At 36.7% G+C, this 7,130-nt stretch overlaps 1 non-coding gene across 1 annotated transcript; it reads right to left on the reverse strand.

The window, feature by feature from the left end:
- Window positions 1-6,228: 6,228 nt before the first annotated feature.
- On the reverse strand, window positions 6,229-6,336 carry LOC112787388 (small nucleolar RNA R71). The gene has a single exon (XR_003194804.1). It is a non-coding gene; the product is annotated as a small nucleolar RNA R71 (small nucleolar RNA).
- Between the last annotated feature and the right edge of the window lie 794 nt (window positions 6,337-7,130).

Below are 7,130 nucleotides of genomic sequence, written 5' to 3' on the forward strand. Positions count from 1 at the left end.
ACACTTTAGAATTGATGCAATCATCAATAAAAATTAAAAACAGATTGTTGCAGGGCAACACCAAACTTAGAATGTAATCATATGCCAATTTATTGAAATTAAACAAAGCAAAGAGATAAAATAAATAAAGCAGAGAAATGAAATGTTACCGAAGGTTGGGTTGCCTCTCAACAAGCGCTTTTTTAGCGTCATTAGCTTGACATGTTGTTCTTCACTTTCTTCCTCTTCATCCAGTTTGTTAAGAGGAATGACCTCAAGGGGAGAGAAGAACTAGTCAGTGTCCCCTTTCTTGGTTTCCTCTCAGCAAGCTTCCTTTTGTTATTTGCTGGTTTGAACTTGCTTGCTGGATCAGGGGTAAGATTGTTTGCAGTTGACCTTTTCTTGAATGTTGTCCTTGGTATCTTGGTCACAATCCTCTTCTCGGTGCTTTTGTCAGTTGCCTTCACTTTTTGGATATCAAGACTTGGGTGTTGTATGATTGTTGGAGTGTTTTCTTCCTCGGCAGCTTCTTGCATTGGTGGTTCAATGAGTCCTTCATCTATGTAGCTCTTTGCTTCAATTGAGTGTGAACTCCCTTGATTGGCTTCCTCCCTTTGTTCTTCATGATCTTCCATTAAATCCTTTGGGGGTAAATCTTCAAGTTCCTTTGTCACCTCCAGTAGCTTTTGTGAATATAAAATCCTGGGCTCATATACCTCTACCACCACATCCTTCATTGCCATTTTACTTGACACAGAGACCTCTTTTTCTTTTTCTTCCACTTCCTCACCCATAAATTGGTCTTCATCCTCACTATTTGATATTTCTAAGTTTATCCTTATTTGCTCTAAGTGCCCATCCATCTTCTTGAGGAGGATTTCTTGCCTTTTCCAGGATTGTTCTTGTCTTTCCAATAAATCTCTGGATTTTTGAAGGAGATCCTCTACTAGCTCAAGAGATGAAGGTTGAGAGTAATTTTGTGGACATGGATGTGGTATGGTGAAGTTGTTTTGAGGGGTATGGAGTGAATTTTGTGAATTGTGGAAGGAATTTTATGGTTGGTGAAGTGAGATGTATGGATCTTGGAGGAAACTTTGTGTTGAGGCATAATCAAGTGATAAAGAATTTTCAAATGAGAAACTGGGAGTGGAGGGTGGACAATTTTGCATAAATGAATTAAAGGTCTGTTCAAGTGATGATGGCCCTTGATAAGTGGAGTATGAACTATCAAATGCTCTCTGGTTTTGATCCTCCCTCCCACAATGTGAGTTATTAACGAATTCATCACAATGTGGATCATGTTGTGGTCTTGGAGAGAAATCTTGTATGAATTCATTGCTAGCAGGATCAAGTGATGATGTCTTTGTATGAATAGCATATGGAGCATTGAACTTCCCTTCCCAGCCAAAGTTTGTGTCAATGTCATAACAGTATGGGTTACTTTGTGGCTCTGGGAGGAAATTCATTTCACTTGATTGTTCACACTCTTGTTGATATGACCAGACACCATGAGGATAATGACATAAATCATTTTGTGGTTCTGGATAATATCTCGTGATTTGCTTGATCAATTTGTGGCTATGGAGCATATCCCTAATAGTTGGGTTGCTCAGAATATGTGATTTCTTGGTGATATTCTCATCCACCATTAGGATAATGACTTGAATCATATTGTGATGGTGAGCAATATCCCATGAAATTTGTTTGATCAAAAGATGAGTTGAAATTCATTTTGTTAAACACAATCACCAAAGAAATTGAAATTCATGTCTCAGATGAGAATTTCTTAGTGAGGTAATAACTTAAACACCTTGCTATCAGCTTAAAACAAAAAATTTAAAAGAACAAAACAAAGAAAATGCTTAATCTAGACTTCTCGACCACTTAATCATTGTCAATCTAAATCAATCCCCGGCAACGGTGCCAAAAACTTGATGGGTGAAAATTAGATTTCCACACAAACTCACCGGCAAGTGTACCGGGTCGCATCAAGTAATAATAACTCACAAGAGTGAGGTCGATCCCACAGGGATTGATGGATCAAGCAACTTTAGTGATATGATTAGTTTAGTCAAGCTAACATTGATGAATTGAATGAAATCTAAGCAGCAGAATGTAAATTGCAGAAATTATAAAATGCAGAAAGTAAATTGACTGAAACTTAAAGAGCAAGAAATGTAAAGTGCAGCAAATGTAAAGAGACTAGGGTGCAGGGAATTTAAAGAAAGCAGTAAATCAAGCAATCGAAGAGATCTTGAGAACAATGATGAGCGGATAATTTATACGCTTTTTGACATTGTTTTTAGTATGTTTTTAGTAGGATCTAGTTACTTTTAGGGATGTTTTTAATAGATTTTGTGTTAAATTCACATTTCTGGACTTTACTATGAGTTTGTGTGTTTTTCTGTGATTTCAGGTATTTTCTGGCTGAAATTGAGGGACTTGAGCAGAAATCAGATTCAGAGGTTGAAAAAGGACTGCTGATGCTGTTGGATTCTGACCTCCCTGCACTCAAAGTGGATTTTCTGGAGCTACAGAACTCGAAATGGCGCGCTTCCAATTGCGTTGGAAAGTAGACATCCAGGGCTTTCCAGCAATATATAATAGTCCATACTTTGGCCAAGAATAGACGACGTAAACTGGCGTTCAACGCCAGCTTTCTACCCAAATCTGGCGTCCAGCGCCAGAAAAGGATCCAAAACCAGAGTTGAACGCCCAAACTGGCACAAAAACTGGCGTTCAACTCCACAAATGGCCTCTGCACGTGCAACACTTAAGCTCAGCCCAAACACACACCAAGTGGGCCCCGGAAGTGGATTTATACATCAAATACTTACTCATGTAAACCCTAGTAGCTAGGTTATTATAAATAGGACCTCTTACTATTGTATTAGGCATCCTGGATTGTATTTTGATCCTGTGATCTCGTTTAGGGGGCTGGCCATCTCGGCCATGCCTGGACCTTCCACTTATGTATTCTCAACGGTAGAGTTTCTACACTCCATAGATTAAGGTGTGGAGCTCTGCTGTTCCTCAAAGATTAATGCAAAGTACTACTGTTTTCTATTCAATTCTTCTTATTTCGCTTCTAAGATATCCATTCGCACCCAAGAACGTGATGAAGGTGATGATTATGTGTGACGCTCATCATCCTTCTCCCCTATGAACACGTGCCTGACAAACACTTCCGTTCTACATGAATTAAGCTAGAATGAATATCTCTTAGATCTCTTAACCGGAATCTTCGTGGCGTAAGCTAGAATGATGGCGGCATTCAAGAGAATCCGGAAAGTCTAAACCTTGTCTGTGGTATTCCGAGTAGGATTCAATGATTGAATGACTGTGACGAGCTCCTAACTCGCGATTGCAGGGCGTTAGTGACAGACGCAAAAGGATAGTAAATCCTATTCCAGCATGATCGAGAACCGACAGATGAATAGCCGTGCCGTGACAGGGTGCGTGAGCATATTATTCACTGAGAGGATAAGATGAAGCCATTGACAAGGGTGATGCCTCCAGACGATTAGCCGTGCCGTGACAGGGCATTGGATCATTTTCCCGAGAGATGACCGAAAGTAGCCATTGACAGTGGTGATGTATCACATAAAGCCAGCCATGGAAAGGAGTAAGACTGACTGGATGAAGATAGCAGGAAAGCAGAGGTTCAGAGGAACGAAAAGCATCTCCATTCGCTTATCTGAAATTCTCACCAATGAATTACATATGTATCTCTATCCCTATTCTATTATTTATTATTCGAAAACTCCATGATTATTTTATATCCGCCTGACTGGGATTTACAAGGTGACCATAGCTTGCTTCATACCAACAATCTCCGTGGGATTCGACCCTTACTCACGTAAGGTATTACTTGGACGACCCAGTGCACTTGCTGGTTAGTTGTATCGAAGTTGTGACAATTATGAATTAAGATCAGAGCACCAATCTTTGGAGCCATTACCAGGATTTGTTCGAGCCTGGAGATCACAATTTTGTGCACCAAGTTTTTGGCGCCGTTGCCGGGGATTGTTCGAGTTTGGACAACTGACGGTTCATCTTGTTGCTCAGATCAGGTAATTTTCTTTTTGTTTTATTTTCAAAAATTTTTCAAAAAAATCTTCTCACCTGTTTTCGAAAAAAAAAATGTTTTCAAAAATATATTTTTCTTCAAAAATTTTAAGAATGAATTCTAGTGTTTCATATAACATGTTTTAGCTTGACTGGCCATGAAGCCATGTCTAATTCCCAGGATTTTGATTGAGGACTATGAATTCATTACTTCCTTTTTCCCAAATCTTTTCAAAAAAATTATACAAAAATCCAAAAAAAATTAGAAAATCATAAAAATCAAAAATATTTTTCTGTTTCTTGTTTGAGTCATGAGTCATGTCATAAGTTTGGTGTCAATTGCATGTGCATCTTGCATTTTTTCGAAAATTCTCATGCATTCATGGTGTTCTTCATGATCTTCAAGTTGTTCTTGGTAAGTCTTCTTGTTTGATCTTGATGATTTTTTGTTTTGTGTCTTTTCATGTTTATCATATGCATTCTTGAATTCTTAGTGCGTAAGCATTAAAGAATTCTAAGTTTGGTGTCTTGCATGTTTTCTTTGCATTAAAATTTTTTCAAAAATATGTTCTTGATGTTCGTCATGATCTTCATAGTGTTCTTGGTGTTCATCTTGACATTCATAGCATTCTTGCATGCATCACATGTTTTGATCTAAAAATTTCATGCATTGCATAATTTTCATGTTTTTTATAAAAAAAAATTTTCAAAAGTCAAAAAAATATCTTTCCTTTTTTTTCTCTCATCAAATTCAAAATTTGGATTGACTTTTTCAAAAAATTTTTAAAATCAAGTTGTTTCTTATGAGTCAAATCAAATTTTCAATTTGAAAATCTTATCTTTTTCAAAATCTTTTTCAAAATTCAAATCTTTTTCAAAATTCATGGTTATTTTCAAAAATTCCAAAAAAATAATTTTCAAAAACCTTTTTCTTATTTTATATCATAATTTTCAAAAATAACATAATCAATTAATGTTTTGATTCAAAAATTTGAAGTTTGTTACTTGCTTGTTAAGAAAGATTCAAACTTTAAGTTCTAGAATCATATCTTGTGATTTCTTATGAATCAAGTCATTAATTGAGATTTTAAAAATCAAATCTTTTTCAAAACTAATTTCTATCATATCTTTTCAAAAATATCTTCTTATCTTATCTTTTTCAAAAATATCTTTTCAAATATCTTTTCTAACTTCCTAACCTCTTATCTTTTAAAAATTTGTTTCAACTAACTAACTAACTTTTTGTTTGTTTCTTAACTTTTTCAAAACTACCTAACTAACTCTCTCTCTCTAATTTTCGAAAATATCTTCCCTCTCTTTTAAAAATTTCTTTTTAATTAACTAATTATTTCTATTTTTTATTTTTTATTTCAAAAATTTTCGAAAAATACTAACATTTTTCAAAAACCATTTTCAAAAATCACTAACTCTTTTTCAAAAATTATTTTCGAAAATTCTCCCTCTCCCATCTTATTCTATTTATTGATATACTAACATCTTTCCTTCAACTCACCAAAAATCCGAACCCTCTCTCTCTGAGTTCAGATTTTCTTTTCTTCTTTTCTTCTACTCACATAAGGGAACCTCTGTGCTTGGGAAAAAAGGATCCCTAATATTATTATTTTTCTGTGTCTTCTTCTTTGTCATATGAGCAGGAGCAAGGATAAGAACATTCTTGTGGAAGCAGATCCAGAACCTGAAAGGACTCTGAAGAGAAAATTAAGAGAAGCTAAAATACAATAATCCAGAGATAACCTTTCAGAAATTTTCGAACAGGCAGAGGAGATGGCAGCCGAAAATAATAATAATGTAAGGAAGATGCTTGGTGACTTTACTGCACCTAATTCCAATTTACATGGAAGAAGCATCTCCATTCCTGCCATTGGAGCAAACAACTTTGAGCTGAAACCTCAATTAGTTTCTCTGATGCAGCAGAACTGCAAGTTTCATGGACTTCCATCTGAAGATCCTTTTCAGTTCTTAACTGAATTCTTGCAGATATGTGATACTGTTAAGACTAATGGAGTAGATCCTGAAGTCTACAGGCTCATGCTTTTCCCTTTTGCTGTAAGAGACAGAGCTAGATTATGGTTGGATTCTCAACCCAAAGACAGCCTGAACTCTTGGGATAAGCTGGTCACGGCTTTCTTAGCCAAGTACTTTCCTCCTTAAAAGCTGAGCAAGCTTAGAGCTGATGTTCAAACCTTCAGACAGAAAGAAGGTGAATCCCTCTATGAAGCTTGGGAAAGATACAAACAGTTGACCAAAAAGTGTCCTTCTGACATGCTTTCAGAATGGACCATCCTGGATATATTCTATGATGGTTTATCTGAGCTATCAAAGATGTCACTGGACACTTCTGCAGGTGGATCCATTCACCTAAAGAAAACGCCTGCAGAAGCTCAAGAACTCATTGACATGGTTGCTAATAACCAGTTCCTGTACACTTCTGAAAGGAATCCTGTGAGTAATGGGACGCCTATGAAGAAGGGAGTTCTTGAAGTTGATACTCTGAATGCCATATTGGCTCAGAACAAAATATTGACTCAGCAAGTCAATATGATTTCTCAGAGTCTGAATGGAATGCAAGCTGCATCCAACAGTACTCAAGAGGCTTCTTCTGAAGAAGAAGCTTATGATCCTGAGAAGAAGAAGAAGCTTATGATCCTGAGAACCCTGCAATAGCAGAGGTGAACTACTTAGGTGAACCTTATGGAAACACCTATAACTCATCATGGAGAAATCATCCAAATTTCTCATGGAAGGATCAAAAGCCTCATCAAGGCTTTAACAATGGTGGAAGAAACAGGTTTAGCAACAGCAAGCCTTTTCCATCATCAACTCAGCAACAGACAGAGAACTCTGAACAAAATGCTTTTGATTTAGCAAATCTAGTCTCTGATCTATCCAAGGCCACTGTGAGTTTCATGAATGAAACAAGATCTTCCATTAGAAATTTGGAAGCACAAGTGGGCCAGCTGAGTAAAAGGATCACTGAAATCCCTCCCAGTACTCTCCCAAGCAATACAGAAGAGAATCCAAAAGGAGAGTACAAGGCCATTGACATAAGCACCATGGCCGAA

This window comes from Arachis hypogaea, chromosome 20 (assembly GCF_003086295.3).
Source record: "Arachis hypogaea cultivar Tifrunner chromosome 20, arahy.Tifrunner.gnm2.J5K5, whole genome shotgun sequence".
Taxonomy (NCBI): domain Eukaryota; kingdom Viridiplantae; phylum Streptophyta; class Magnoliopsida; order Fabales; family Fabaceae; genus Arachis; species Arachis hypogaea.